The sequence below is a fragment of the Tachypleus tridentatus genome, chromosome 7, assembly GCF_004210375.1.
Source record: "Tachypleus tridentatus isolate NWPU-2018 chromosome 7, ASM421037v1, whole genome shotgun sequence".
NCBI lineage: Eukaryota > Metazoa > Arthropoda > Merostomata > Xiphosura > Limulidae > Tachypleus > Tachypleus tridentatus.
Genome location: NC_134831.1, coordinates 95,859,657 through 95,876,259, shown reverse-complemented (window position 1 = coordinate 95,876,259; position 16,603 = coordinate 95,859,657). Strand labels below are relative to the sequence as shown.

Below are 16,603 nucleotides of genomic sequence, written 5' to 3'. Positions count from 1 at the left end.
GTAGGATTTTCGATCAGACCGTACGCAACCGTCGACGAGATTCTTAGGCCTCATGTGCAACCCATCATGGTGAACGTCAACGACGTTTTCTAACATGACAACGCCCGTCCTCACACAGCCCGACTCACCACTGTCTTCTTGAGACACCACAACATCAACGTTCTTCCCTGGCCCCAGATCACCAGATTTAAACCCCATCGAACATCTTTGGGACAAGTTGGACCGACGTCTGCGACGGCGACAACCTCAACCACAGACTCTACCTCAGCTTGCAGTAGCTTTGCAGGCTGAATGGACAGCCATTCCACAGGATGTGACTCGTCATCTCATTGCTTCCATGGGCAGGAGATGCCAAGCAGTTATTGATGCTCATGGGGAGCATACTCGTTATTGACGTTGAATGACGTTAAACTTCACCTAGTGAGCGTGGACTTCGCCTTTTCAGACTTTGGATGTTCAGCAGTGAATGTGCAAAGTTTCACACATGTTATACAGAATAAACTTGTTAACAATTTGTCTCATATTTTGCTTTTCGCGTTTCTTTTTTTGAAGAGTATATATAAACGGCTGGTTTGGGTTGAGAAAATTTTTTTATGTAGAGGAGCGAACAACATTTCGACCTCCGACGTTGTTCGCTCCTCTACATAAAATTTTTTTCTCAACACAAATCAGCTATTTTACATATATATATTTCTCTACAAGTGGGTTTTCTCATCATCACTGATTATTTTTTAAAATGCTAAAATGTCAACAGTTTTAATAGCACACAAATTTCAACTCAGAAGAATGTTATCTTGATTGATTTATGTAAATATATATATGTATATACTTAAGAAAAAATTATGGAACTTATAAAACATGAAGGTTTGAAAATATTTCCGTACAGTCTTTCCACAAATTGCATGGTATTGGGTTAAATATGTATTTTTGACTATGAGTTTAAGGCATATATTGTTGGCAAACTGTCTTCACTCTTGTCTATCGGCTCATAATAGGGATAGCTAGTACAAATAACTCTTTTGTAGTTTTGCGCAAATTTCTAAACGATACAAACTTTCACTTCCTTGTAGAGAGAGACAGTATGTACGTTAACTGTATATAGAAATAAAGACAGGTAATATTTTCTCGACTGCTAAAGGAACTACAAATAAAATTGTATACACATTATAAGTTATAGAGTGAGATATAAAATTGAAGTTAGACAGCATAGCCCTTAGCAACGGGCTTAGACGATCACCGTAAGAAAATGATACGTAAGCAATCTAAACAAAGAGCAATTATGGTTACTGTAACTAGCGGTACGTAGCGATCCTTACTAAAGTAAAACTGTTTCTCTGTTTTTGAATTTTGCACAAAGCTACACAAGGGCTATCTGCGCTAGCCGTCCCTAATTTAGCAGCGTAAGATTAGAGGGAAGGCAGCTAGTCATCACCACCCATCGCCAAGTCTTGGGCCACTCTTTTACCAACAAATAGTGGAATTAACCGCACATTATAACGCTCCCACGGCTGAAAGGACGAGCATGTTTGGTGCGACGGGAATTCGAACCCGCAACCCTCAAATTACGAGTCGAACGCCTTAACCCACCTGACCATGCTGGACCAAAGTAAGCCTTCAAGTCAAATGAACGTAACCTGATATTTTTCTCAATGAGTTAAATATATTTCAATATTCATTATTGGAGAGCTGGGCGCAAGTCAGGATTATCACACATATATTTTTTTTCTTGTTTCGAATATTTGCGTGCTAGCATTCCTAATTTTGAACTTGTAGACTGGATGAAAAACATCTAGTGAATAGCACACACCGTCGACGCTTGTTCTATCTAAATTAAACAGTAGGGTTTAACCTTCATTCACATAACGCACCACAGCCCCAAAATGCAAATAGCGATTTTGAGACAGTTGAACGAGACCTCTGAACCCTCGAATTTATATTTCGGTGCATTAACTCTAGGATACAACGAACCCATCACGGTTGATAAAATAATTCATTTTTCTTCACCTCTTTAGAAAGCTGAAATATATGAGTATTGTGGTAGCACAAAAAAAAATTGTACTTACGTATCCTACGCCAGTACTTTAAAATTTACTAAAACTTTAGGTTGTAAAAGGGAACAAATGTAGTAACGGGTTATTTTTCAGTATTTAAAAGTGATTTACTAATAACTGCATTCGATTTTTGTCTTCTCACTGATCAGTCGAATATCTCTGTGGAGAAGCACGATATCTTAGGTAAAATATTTAACATGATTAGAACGTTTCTGGAATTCTTGACATGATCGTAATGAATCTTTAAGTAGGTTCTGTCCTTTTTACAATATGTTAAATAAACACTCTTTAGTGCACATAAAGCTTAGAGGAAAAGGAAGTACCCTAAATACAGAAAGAAAACTTATTTGTAACTTCAGAATATCAACTACATAAAAATTCCTATTTTGATAAAAATAATATTCATCTTATTAAGATATATTTGATTTAGGGTTTATCTACAAAGTTAATCACTGGTTACCTACTAATAATTGTCTCTAATTTTGAGCTGACAGATTATAGACAAAGCATATCAGTGAACAACACCAACCACCAACTATTATCTGATTCAGATGAAGACAGTGGAATTTGATCATCACTCTTGTGGCGCACCCTTAGTTTAGAAATGAGGAGCACATCTTTGCGACAAGAGATCAGAACCATGCATAGTGAGGCTAACAATCGAATACTCTAAACATTAAGAAACTCCGCGACTCTCAGGTTACGAGACGAACGCCTTCACCCACCTGTCAAAACCGAAGAGTAATTTCCAAAATGATATCATCCACACCTTTTTCTCGGCACCTGGTACAGAATTACAGTTTCAAATATCATTAACTGTGACACAGATGAAAACTATTATTCCATTTACAGCTGCTAGACCTTCGTGGACTACTTCAGTTATACTACTGCCTCATAAAGTTACGAAATTCAACAAGTTAGTTTAACAGCATTAAAATAAAGGAATAAGTTAAAAGGGTAATATGGAAGACTTACCAAAGACAGATTGTGATTTTAAAGCTTGGTGGTTAACAAGCTATTCACTTCTCTGTATTTTTAAAAGGGTCAGCTTTCATAATATTAACAATTATCCGACAGAAAGCAATAATAACTACTAGGCAATGGACATCCCTCTATCGAGCAGATTTGGAGTGTCACATCAAAGAAAATTTCTCAAAGAAAGTTCAGGAACAGAATAAGGTGATTTTTATTATCTGAGTAAATGACTGTGTCTGTTACACACTTTTCAAAAGTGATTAATTTTCAGTGACATCACACTTGCTATGAAATGCTAACCAATATTAATACATCTATTCCACACCAACTTTATATTGGATGTTGTTGTCACGTCGCTTGTAGACTTACATATTCCATATCATTTTAATATAACGCATTCAACTATTTTTCTACAATTAATATAGGAAAAGGGCATCACAAGGTAAAAAAGTCGACTAACCGTATTTTATATTTTCCTACGATTCGTATTTGTTCTAAAGACTTATAAGAATAAAACTGATTTCTGGATTTCTCAAGTCAATCAAAGCAACAATAACATCATAATAGCTTTACAATAGCAATGGGCGTGGCATAAAAGTTATGGTTTCGGCTGCAGCACGTAAGGTCTGGAGTTTCAGAGGTGACGCCATTCTAGTTTATAGGTACGTTACAAAAAGAACCATTAGTTCCATTTTTCAGTTCAAGTAGCTGGACAAACACCCCTGTGGTGGCTGGTACCGTTCTCTGGCTACCCGTCCTCTGGACAGTAGCTCAAAATTTAGAGAATCATTTTATGCATTTTCGCACCTGGTACCTCTAGATGATCCAAATCAAGCATATTGACTTATCTATAGATACGCACTTTAGTATATTTTATTGGCTAGTGTGTTTTTCACAGCCAATGCGTGTGTCTGTATACACACATATAGATAGATATACAGAGATAGTGCCGGTATAAAGTTTTATACATTCCGTCTCAAACTTCTTCCGCCGACAACCTTCAACACGAATATTACAACTTTGTATTACTTTCGTTGTATCAATAAACATACTTCATTAACGATATTATTGAGTAATTACCAGCACTAATATATATAAACTACTGATGCACAAAAATTATAAAGTTTATAGAAATGTTTCTACTTTTTCTTCACCACTGACAATTTTGTGACATGATTAGAACAAAGTTTCCTCTATAGTAGAAAAACTTGATAATAAAATGCTGGTTTTACTTTGTACCCCACATAGCTCTTTAGATCATTCTTTCTGTCAAATAAATTCCATATTTGTTGGAATCGTGTATTTTGGACATTAGTTTCTTAAAATATTAAATTATTCTAAATTAGCGATTTTCCAGATGATGACGTCAATGTTATTGTAAATTTATTGTTTTTGAAGATTGAATTTCCCAATGTTTATTTTAAAGCAAAGCCTCATTGGACCATCTGTTTTATTGTTTTTGAAGATTGAATTACCCAATGTTTATTTTAAAGCAAAGCCTCATTGGACTATCTGTTTTATTGTTTTTGAAGATTGAATTACCCAATGTTTATTTTAAAGCAAAGCCTCATTGGACCATCTGTTTTATTGTTTTGAAGATTGAATTACCCAATGTTTATTTTAAAGCAAAGCCTCATTGGACCATCTGTTTTATTGTTTTTGAAGATTGAATTACCCAATGTTTATTTTAAAGCAAAGCCTCATTGGACCATCTGTTTTATTGTTTTTGAAGATTGAATTACCCAATGTTTATTTTAAAGCAAAGCATCATTGGACCATCTGTTTTATTGTTTTTGAAGATTGAATTACCCAATGTTTATTTTAAAGCAAAGCCTCATTGGACCATCTGTTTTTTATTGTGTTTGAAGATTGAATTACCCAATGTTTATTTTAAAGCAAAGCCTCATTGGCCATCTGTTTTATTGTTTTTGAAGATTGAATTACCCAATGTTTATAATTATTCTTTTGAACTATTCGAATCTCAGTGCACCTGCATGTTCTGTCGTTATTGAAAAGTTGATTTTCAAACGGTTTTACTGACCGTAATTCTCTAAACACCACCCAATTCTATAGGCAGGTAATCGTGTCTCGTATCTGCTTATCTAAAGTATGATTTACTTCCAGATACACTTTGTCAGTGATGATGTATTTATACAAAATTTAAGACGCTGCTTAAAAGCATTTAATGAGGTATATGAGCTAAGCAGGTAGGTCAGAGTCTTCAAGTTCCAAACATAGTTATTCTTAATTAAAACTGTTGACCAGAAAGAGAAAAAAAATCGGTTTGATGTACATATTGTATTCCTTATGTTACGTACTGTAATTTATCTCGGACGAGTCTCCAATCTATTATATTACTATACTACGTATTAAAATTTAAAATTTCAAATACCCGGATATTTATAATATTTGTTTACAATATTGATACACAAATTTATTTTCTTAACACAAATATATTTTTATATACAAACAACAATACAATTTATAGTAATGGTTATAACAAATAATTATTTATATACAAAATGTTTACAAACTTAAAAACGATATTAAATCTTCTATCCTGTCCGGAACTGAATACTTTATCGGTGATTAACGAGACAAATTAATTTTATTTTTGATACTTAGTTCTATTTCTCACACGTGTGTTTTCTCAACGACAGTATTTAACGTCTTCTTAGAAATACTAACATCCGAAGTTAATTCACTGAAGTTTGTGATATTAGAAATGTATAAACGTTCCTGGTCAAGTATCTGTAGTTTTCTAATTAATAAGCGTTTGTCACAATTATAGCTTCCGATGCTTGTAGTATACTAACTGTAGTAAATCAACAACATTACTGTCTTTTTGGCGCGTCGATTTATTAACTTTAGGCAAAGTTCTAGAACATCCAGTCGGCAATAATATTCGTTAAACATATGTTGTTGATTTTTTATTCTCGAGAAATTTCTACAAATTTAGAGAACAGGTGTGACTTGCGCAATACACATCTAACAATATAAGTTACGTGCGTTTAACTATATATTAAACTGAAAGAAAATAAATGTTAATATAATATTAAATCCATTACACCTCCCTCCTTAGATAATTCAAAATTGGTGTTAGGCTATTTTAACTCATGTATTATATATACATACACATTTGTAACAATACATTAAATATAATACATTGTCAAATAATTGTCAAATACATAACGCTATTAATACAAATAACCTTATGATCAGGAAATTACATAGTACGTGAAAGTGCTTAAACACAAGTGTTATAATTTTTCGCTTAACACAATAAATAATCATACGACTGAGGTGTTCTTCGAAAGCTGGGATAGATTTCAAAGGAGCAACAGATATTTTTCTGATGAGGTTTTCCGACCACTTGATAGGCATGACACGTTTTACAATACTGAGAAACGTTTTGTCTAATTTTTGGCCAAAAAAATGTCTAATAATTTTCTCACATATCTTGTTCGCACCTAAATCACTTCCCACGGGAAGTTCATGGGCAACGTCCAATATTCCAGAACGATATGCTTTTGGAACAACAATTTGATAACCTACAGCCCAGTCCTCTGAAGCTGGTACATTTGGTGGTTTCCATTTTCTCAAGAGCACACCATTTTTGAAATATTAACCATTTAGAACTTTCTCCAGTTCATCCTTTTGTGAGCGTATATTTAAATAGTAAAGAGATCCTCTTTTCACTCATCGATTACATTACTTCTAGCAAACGGAACTTCATCAGTTGAACCAGTTCCCTCACGCTGATCATTGTCACTCACCAATGAATTGTCAGTAGAACAATCAATTATTTACAAGATCACCATCGGGTCCAAAATATGTTGGAGACAAGTCAGAAATGTCATCCTCTGAAGACGTGCCTATTAATTTGTTTTTGGCCTAATTTCTTAGACTGATTTGGAGTCACAGCGCACGCGGTAGAAACGTTTGTATTCTCCTCAACAACATCATCCTAAGGTGAAACAGCGGTCAGCTCGATAACCATTTCGGGTTTGGCAACAAATTCCCACCCAGTCAAACTGTTTCCTAATAATAAAGATACACCACTGATTGGCACAGTGGGTCTTAGTTCAACCACAACTGGTCCCGAAACTAGATATGATGTTATATGAATGTTATTAAGAGGAACATTAACAAAGCCACCCCCCCCTCGTACTCTGAAGAATAGCAGACTCACCAGTGATAGAACTAGACTCTAAATGGCCGTGTACATTCTACCAACAATGACTGAATCGCCACAGTATCACGTTAAACGTGTATGAGTATGTGCTTGACAGTATCATTTATCAAGAGACACAGAACAAACAGAACCTTAACCACATCAGCCTTTTTATCAGTGGCCAAATCAACAACATTGGATGATCTGCTAAATTCCTCATTTAGAGATAATTGTTTTAATTTGTCAAAGCTGTTGTCAGTATGCATAGAATTACACCATCGATTAAAAGTAACTTCCATATAATAAGTTTTATTACCTTGCTTACGATAACCTCGAAACTTTTGGTAATGAGCCTCTGGTACTAACTTGCATACTTTGATAATAGCCGCTTTAACCTTATCATAATCTATACAATCTTTTAGAGACAGAGCACCAAAAACGTCTTGTGCTTTACCACTCAAAGTAATAATAATGACCATGTTTTGTTAGGCAACCTTCTCACAACATTTAAAATATTTATCAACTTCATTTTCATTAACCGGTGTTACTTTAGTATAAAAATTAAGTTTAAAGTTGTCATTTGCTTTGGTCGATCGGAGTTGAGTCTAATTTCCACTTATTTTAGGGTAATTTCTTTCTCGGCTTCGATACGGGCTCGTTCGGCCTCGAGACGTGTATTTTCTCTTTGGACTTCGATAAAGGCTTGTTCAAGCTCGATTTGTTTTAGTTCTAATTTAATTTCTAACTTATCTTTATCACTCAACTCTGGTTGACTAGAGGAGACACCAGGTTATTCCTCTAGATACTAAAACTGAAAAAAAAAATAGATATTAAAACATGAAATCAGTTAAAACCATTACTCTTGACCCATCGCTCAACTGAAAGTGCATAGCTTATTCAGCAGATAAAATAGGTTCAAACCAGGGGTCCACGCGCAGTCCTATTTCTAAAAAAAAAGAATTAGAAATTAGTAAAGTTTTATGTCACGAATAATATTAGAATCAATAACACTTCCATTAGAACCCACGAAAAGCAGAATTTCGGTATAAATAAAGAATCTATCGAGAAATAAATTATAAAAAGAGAAATATTAGAAGATAATAATATTTTCAAAGTTGTTGTCTTAACGACTCATATCCTTTAAACATTGATTTTTGTAAGTACCCAGATTACTAAATTTGCGTGTTTGAAGAACACAGACTCTATCAGCATTGAACCATAAGATACTCTTGTAATATAACCATATTTTCCAAACCGAGGTTTTATACAATAACAAATTCGGAGTAGAAGTCTACTCACATTTCTAACGAGTATAGATATAATAATTTTGTTTAACAATTAAATGAAATACATAAACGCACTTTGCTTTCATTCGATATTATGAGAACATATATAAAACAAGAGCGATGCCCGTGTGGTCATCTGTCATTTCCGGTGTTGGTGTTGCTTTGTTTTCTCAATCAGTCTTAACAAAAGTTAGTAACACCCTAAATAATAACCCCTTAAATAGTACTCTGGTGAGCGACAGGATTGCTGTTCAGACATCAACCTCCCCCAGGAGGCCACACATGTACCTTTTACGCCTCCAGGTTTGTGACCAATTTCAAACAATGTACTTAGAGGTTTTTAGGAAGTAACAAGAGAGTGGGCGTACAGATTCGACCTACTATCGTTACATGGAGAGAAGTTTCTTTTTGCACACTTCCGTGAGCTTCACACACAATCTTAATCATTGATTCGTCGTGATGACGTTTTATCACAACGACCAATAACAGATAGTTATATTTATGACATTGTGTTTACGTATCTTCTCAAAGTTTCTGGTGTAATTTGATCCAGTTCTTCTTAAAGTTTTATCCAGAGGGTTTATTTAATACACAGTTCCTAGTTAGGCAAGCATAAAATACAGCAAATCCTAGATTTACTCAATGGAGTTAATTATCTGGACTTTGCAGCAACCCGTTCATTAATTAGATCTCCTGAGTTTTCTTTCTTTGCAAATAAATTCATTGTTTCTTGGAAAGATTGTTTTGATTCTTAAAACATTAAACTCTGTCTAATCAATTTCTTTCCTCAGAGAATACCACGATGAATTAATATACTGTAGCACTCATGATGATCTATCTTTCCTCCACTTTGGTGACAGTAACCAACACCACTTACAACAGATATTAAAGAAACCATCAATCACTCTTCTTCGTGCCTTACTAAACGCACGAGCCACCTTCTTCTGCAACTTCCAAGGTTAAACTTTCCTGTCAAAGGAATGTCTCCTACTGTTCCAAACTCAAGGAAATATATTTTTCGCAAAAGCTCGACTCTTGCAGTATTTTTTTGAGCACAATAGGCTTTCTTGCAAATATTCCTCAGAGTCTACGCTACCGAAACTTTCCGGAAATCTTCCTTCTTTGAAACTGTGTGCGATTTATTATTTAAAGTATTTATTTTGAATAATTATTTGTTTAATGTATTTAAGGGTTTTACTTCTTCGGGTTTCTAGATATCCAAAATCTTTCTCAGTGGAGCTTTCTTCCATCCCTCGTCTTGTCTGTTGTTATAAGACAGGGTTTCTTACCACTATGTTTAAACACAGTATAGAGAGGACAGGAACATTTCGTTAACCCTAACCAGCAACACAAAGATTGGGCTCGGTCAAAGGATCGTTAAGTTTGTTTATAATTACAAGACGTATTAATTGTACGTAACGGTTTAATAATTTGTTAATATACCTGCATTAGAACCTGAGAATGTTAAAATGTCAATTTTGTGTCAGTGATAACTGATACAAAAACTAAAATCAATGAGCAGAATGTCTTGAACAACCTTTGAATATGTACTAAACTTAATCAGTGTTGGTAAGTTGCTTTCCCAACAAAGTTGTACATTGAACACGTATCATATCAATGCTATGAATAAAGTGATAAAAATAATTGCTAGGCCTATTTCGAGGCCTTTCAACATTTCATACTTAAATTTTTTTTATATAAGCACAAATTAATACAAGAAAAAGGGTTTTATGACGAACTGACATTACTCTATATAATGATATATCCAAATGTACAAGTTAATGTTGGAATGTTCAGTTGTCTAAATCAATGAAACAAACACACAACGTTTAGACCACGCCACCAAGGACCGTTTTAAGTACTTTTTATCAGACTGCTCTTATTAAGACCATTAAGCGTTAGAAGAACAATTATATATTTTACTAGAAGCTGAATCAAACAACACACACACACCAGTTAAAGGTTAATAAAATCTGTATTGAATAAAACACTAGTTAAATGTTATCATTGATCGCACTTACATTTAACTTCAATTTAGTACTTTGTGATTGTTGCCAACACTGCTTCAACAGTTTCACTCTTCTTCATGTCAATTGTCACCAACACTGCTTCCACAGTTTTTCTCTTCTTCATGTCAATTGTCACCAACACTGCTTCCACAGTTTCTCTCTTCTTCATGTCAATTGTTGCCAACACTCCAACAGTTTTTCTCTTCTCCATGTCAATTGTTGCCAACACTCCTTCAACAGTTTTTCTCTTCTCCATGTCAATTGTCACCAACACTGCTTCCACAGTTTTCTTCTTCATGTCAATTGTCACCAACACTGTTTCAACAGTTTCTTCTTCTCCATGTCAATTGTTGCCAACACTGCTTCAACAGTTTTTTCTTCTCCATGTCAATTGTTGCCAACACTTCTTCAACACTTTCTTCCATGTCATTGTCACCAACACTGCTCTAGCTTCTTCTTCATAGTCAATTGTTGCCACACTCCAACAGTTTTTCTTCCATGTCAATTGTTGCCAACACTCCTTCAATGTTTTCTTCATGTTGTCAATTGTTGCTAACACTGCTTCCAACAGTTTTTCTCTTCTCCATGTCAATTGTTGCCAACACTCCTTCTCAAGTTTTTTCTTCTCCATGTCAATTGTTGCCAACGCTCCTTCAATAATTTTTTCTTCTCCTCCAATAGATGTTGCAACACTGCTTCAACATTTTCACTTCTCCATGTCAATTGTTGCAACACTGTTTTAATAGTTTTTCTTCTCCATGTCAATTGTTGCCAACGCTCCTTCTCTTTACACTTTCTCCAGTCAGAGTTGCCAACACTTCTTCAGTTTTTTCTTCTCCATGTCAATTATTGCCAACACTGTTTTCAATAGTTTTTCTCTTCTCCATGTCAATTGTTCCTAAACTGCTTCAATAGTTTTTCTTTCTCTCCATGTCAATTGTTGCCAACACTCCTTCAACAGTTTTTCCATCTCCATGTCAATTGTTTCCAACACTGTTTTAACAATTTTTCTTCTCTATGTCAATTGTTGCCAACACTGCTTCAACAGTTTCTCTCTTCTCCATGTCAGTCACCGCCATGTCACTTTCTCTCCGTTTTTGTTTTTGATATACCATACTCAGAAATGTATTGATAAAGTAATATTAAAAGTATTCAACTTTTATTGGCCGTAATTGCCTTTAAATAGCTTTATACCGATTCACGACATTTTTGGCAATAATGAGTGACGAATCTCCATACGGTCTGACACGAAATTTGATGTGCTTGTCACCATATTTAATATGGCGACGTCCATAAGCCAACAGCTCGCCACAGTCCTCAGTGAACGATCGACAATCGAAGACTTTTCGATATCTCGTGATCTGACTTACTGTTTTCCACCTCTATATGGGTACTTTTGTTTGAAACTTTTGAGATGATAATATTTGGTAACGTACAAACTTAGCGTACAAATTAGTTTATGTATTAAAAAAACCCGACATTTTTCAATGAACAGCTTTATTCACAAAATTGACTTGTTTTTGAAACGGTTTTACAATACACGGTTTTTTGGTTTTGTTTAGGTAAAAGCGCCGAGTTTAGTTTAAAACTGCCTTTTGCCTTTGTTTGGCATCTGCACTGATCATCGTGCCAATTTCTTTGAAATTGGCAAAACCATGCGGCCATGTATGTAAACTTTTTTTTGACCACTAAAATTTGTAAGTCACTTCCATGTTTGTTTGTTATTTTATTGTTGTTGGGTGTTTTTTTTTTTACTTTTAACCAAATCCACAATGTAAGCCCAATACAGTATGTGAAATACTTTTGTAATTCAGTGTGTGTTTACTTCTAAACAAATTTACCCTGTGTAAAATATTATTACAAATTAGTAAGTAAAAGTCAAATGCTTAAAAAATACAAATTTTCCAAAACAAAAATAAATGAGGCGCCACCGTCTGTAATGAGAGTCTTACATTAAGCCTTTTGCTATCTTCAAGTTGAACTGTGGTCACACTTGTTTTATTCACATTCATTTCTTTCCTTTTTTCTTCTAATGGATGAATTAATCAAACGATTTAAATATTTAAGAAATGTACGAAGAGTAAAGATATTTGATTAAAGAAATATTCTGATTCGGTTAACTTGTGTTCTTATGTAAAAAATTTGTTACTTAACAAACGTGTTCAGTTTTTAAACACCTTGAAATGTTAGAAAAAAAGATTTTTGGAAGCTCATTGATAAGATAAAAACACGTTAGTCCTCCACGAAACAATGACTGCACTTTTGAACATAAAACGTTTTGACGTTAGGTGGCGCGCTATCATCATTATTCTCAGTGTATTATTTACTGCTCAAGTAACGCTTTCAAAACGACTTTATGCTCTTTAGTGTTTCAGTCTTTAAATATCCCAGGATTCAGATGTGTGGAGACATGAAACAAAAATATGTAATGGTCAAGACTGTTTGATTTCTTCAGCACAGGGAAATATCGAACTTGGTAAGAAAAACCTGAAAAAGATAAAACATTCCATAAATACCTTAAGCAGTAACTGTGGTGCTTGGTTATTTTAACATCACAGATCTCTCCCACTTTAATACAATCTAGACAAACTGTAAGATAACTAATACTTGAGAGTAAATTGAATTCTAAAGTCCGGGGTTTAATTCCCCTGCATGATGCAGAGTACAGATAGTCCAAATGAGTGAATTTGAGTTAAAACAAGTTACACTTACAAAGGAGAAATTTTGATAAGAAAATGGCTAATATAGCTTAAAAGTACAAGATGGTTCGGGTGTTGTCATTCACCACAAACATCTTAGAGTATTTTAGATGTATAAATACGTAAACTAGTTTATATACAAAAATACACCCTTTCTTACATGTTCAATCTAAACACTTTGCTATGCCTTACATTGCTGTCAGAGATGCTTGTTTTTCCTTCGTCTTGTAACGAAAGTCCTTCTTTTAACCAATTTGCCTATTTATCGTGTGATTATCTCAACGAAAGTCATTATATGGCATTAGATATAACCGCTCTTTCAGTGTGATTACTTCTCATCTAAATGGTTTAAAAATTATAAATCTCCCTTTTTTACTTAACCCTAACGTTTGATTTTAAAATATTATCAATAAAAAGCTAGAAATGGGAATAAATAGTTTGTTGTTCAAAATGTTGATTATATTAGTATTAACTTGCTCTTTAACCGATTAGTATTAATTTGTGATTAAATGCGCCATTTAAGTTTATTATTTACACTTTACAATACAAAATGTTTTAAAGTTTTGAAGTGAGCCGTCTAGAGATTTATTTAGTGTAAAAATATCAAAACGGTAAACATACACTTAAATTTACAACGATACGTAATATTTCAGTTAAAGTCCTATCATGAAGTAAATAAAAGAAAAAAGGACTTCCACCAGATATACCATATAAAATGACGTCAGTATAGCGGGGCTTTGGAAAATGTTACATTAGGGTAGAACGGTGCCTTATTTCTGTCTGCTGGGTAAAAGAAGGTATCCTCTGGTGGCAGAACTGGTACATGTGGAATTACTGGATAACTGCATCTCCAAATTCGTCCAGTAGGTGGCGGTAAGTAGTAAATCCGATCTTTTGAAAACATGATAGTTACAGTACATAAATACAACTTTAATAACCATGTTTTAATTAAACAATCTTTAGTATGGATAATTTGTTTCTATAACGAGCAGCTAGTGAAAAATATGTTTGATCTTTACCCAATTATTTAGAATAACACAAAAAAATTGTGATGTGTGAAACAGGTACACAGAACAGTTTTCATTCAACGATGATTTAACAAAAACAATTGTTGGAGAGAACGAACACTGATCAGGAAAGTGCACCTTCTCAAGTGTGTTTGAGAATAAATATTTGTTTACGAAAAATATACTTAAAAGAAAACAAATCTAATGCAACTCATTTAGCTCAAGCAGAACACAGAAATTAAGCAGACACTTAAAAAGATTAAGTATTGTAGAAAGCCTGCAAGAAAGTGAAAAGTACTTTTAACAAACAATTTAAATGCCTTTAAGTAATAAAATATCACAAATTACTAGTACACATAAAGTACACTAGACGGAGCCACTTTACCATTTAAGTCGGTGGGTCAGGCATGCCACAGTTCATTTACGCCAAGCATAACTTTGAATTTCATTGTTTCGCAGTATTTTGATGACGTGTTAGATTACCTTTATTACTCATTCAGCAAGGTAAAACTGGTTAAGAACGTTTCGTTATTCTAGAGACAGTCAGAGATATCTAGTGGCGATCTAAGTCTTCTAGGCCTAAAACAGAAAGCAGCAGTTTGCAAAAGACCAAACCACACGAGAGACAACTAACGAATTGATTTACTAACTACTTGTCACGGAACTAGATAAATTTTTCTAACAACGCTGTGTTTATATGGTTCCAACTCACAGATCCATTACTGCTAATACTCTTAACAACTACTCTTTGTAGAAAAACAAATACTGCATCATCCGAAATCTCTATACTTAAAACAGGTAGGCTAAAATACTTCCAACGTATATTCAAGATTCAGCTCTTCACATGCAGGCTTACTAAACCCTAAAAATTTAAACTTTTCCTTTTAATTATATAAATTTACACTACTTGTGTTTCAAGCAGGCATTTCTCCTAGTTGTATTATTTATAAAATAATACTTAAATTAGCCGGTTATTAAATATAATGTATTAAAAATGAAAGAGGTGGAATAGTTATAATACAGTAGCTAAGCAACCTAATTTTAAAGTTTAAAAATAAAACCGTACGAGGAACAATATTTGTCTTTTCCATGTTTTGGAATAAAATTTCAATTTCTCTTGAAGTGTTGAGTTTCGTGGCAGCAATCTCTATCACAAAGTATACTACGCAAAACTGCCTATTTTCCATACTGCCAATGGCAGTTGTTCACAGTCAAGGCAAGAGGGATGTGTCGAAAACATTTAATAGATTGGTTTTGGTTGGTTGATTGGTTAGTTTGGCGTTTTATGGCGCAAAGCAACTAGTTTATGTACGCCAAACAACCGGTTAAAAATTAGAAATAAAAGTAAAAATTATTAAGATACTTAAAAAGGAATTATGTTAAACAAAACAAAGTCCACTTTTATTAAAACTTAAATCGCGTTAAAAAGCCAATAGCTCTTTAAAACATTTGTGAGGTGGATAGTTTCATTACAATGGTAGCGTCACTCACAATCGTCACAGCACAACAGTAAAAGGTGGACTATTGTGACTTTAGTATCACACAGACCATAGTTTGATATACTGATCCCAAATTAAAAAATGAGTTAAAAAACTGACCAATGTGTAGTCTAGTTAGGACAATTTCCTCCTTCTGATCCTTATGGAAACAAGATGGCCAAAGTTCAATACAGGATTTTATTTAGAAGAGCTTATGTTGCTCACTGCTGAGCCTTGAATACAGGACCTGACCAAGGACCGCATGCGACGCCAGAGTAGCAGCAGACTTAGCTGGCGACAGGACCGCAGTGATGCTGCATAGAGTATCACAGACCTTAGCCGCCGACAGGACTGGCAGTGATGTTGCCAGATTAGACAGACTTAGCTGCTGACAGGACTGGCAGTGATGCTGCCAGAGTAGATAGACTTAGCTCGCTGACAGGACTGTGATGTTGCCAGAGTAGACAGACTAGCTACTGACAGGACTGGCAGTGATGTTGCCAGAGTAGACAGACTTAGCTGCGGACAGGACTAGCAGTGATTTTGCCAGAGTAGACAGACGTAGCTGCGGACAGGACTGGCAGTGATGCGAGTAGTAGACAGACTTAGCTGCGGTGTTATGAGTTCGTTCCAGTGAATACCAGTGTGGCCCGGTATTAAGAACTGGAATAGAAGATGTTAAAGAAAAATTGTCCAGCCGGGTTTGAATATTGGCGAGAACAGGGTAAGAAGTAACGTGAAGCGATTCCAGGGCCAGGTAGATAACTAAGCGAGTTGGTATAAAGCCAAGTATTGCTTAGCTTCTATGTGATCCAGGGCAGCAGTAAATGGCGCACAGTTCGGCAGTGAACATAGAAACTGTAAAGGATATTCTGTGTGCAACTACCAAACTACAACAAACCATATGGCAAAAGCCCACATGAC

General features: G+C 34.6%; 1 long non-coding RNA gene across 1 annotated transcript in view; it reads right to left on the bottom strand.

Moving 5' to 3' along the window:
- Positions 1-16,603, bottom strand: part of LOC143256244 (uncharacterized) — a 264,283-nt gene that overhangs the window by 122,410 nt on the left and 125,270 nt on the right. The gene's annotated exons all lie outside the window — the stretch shown is intronic.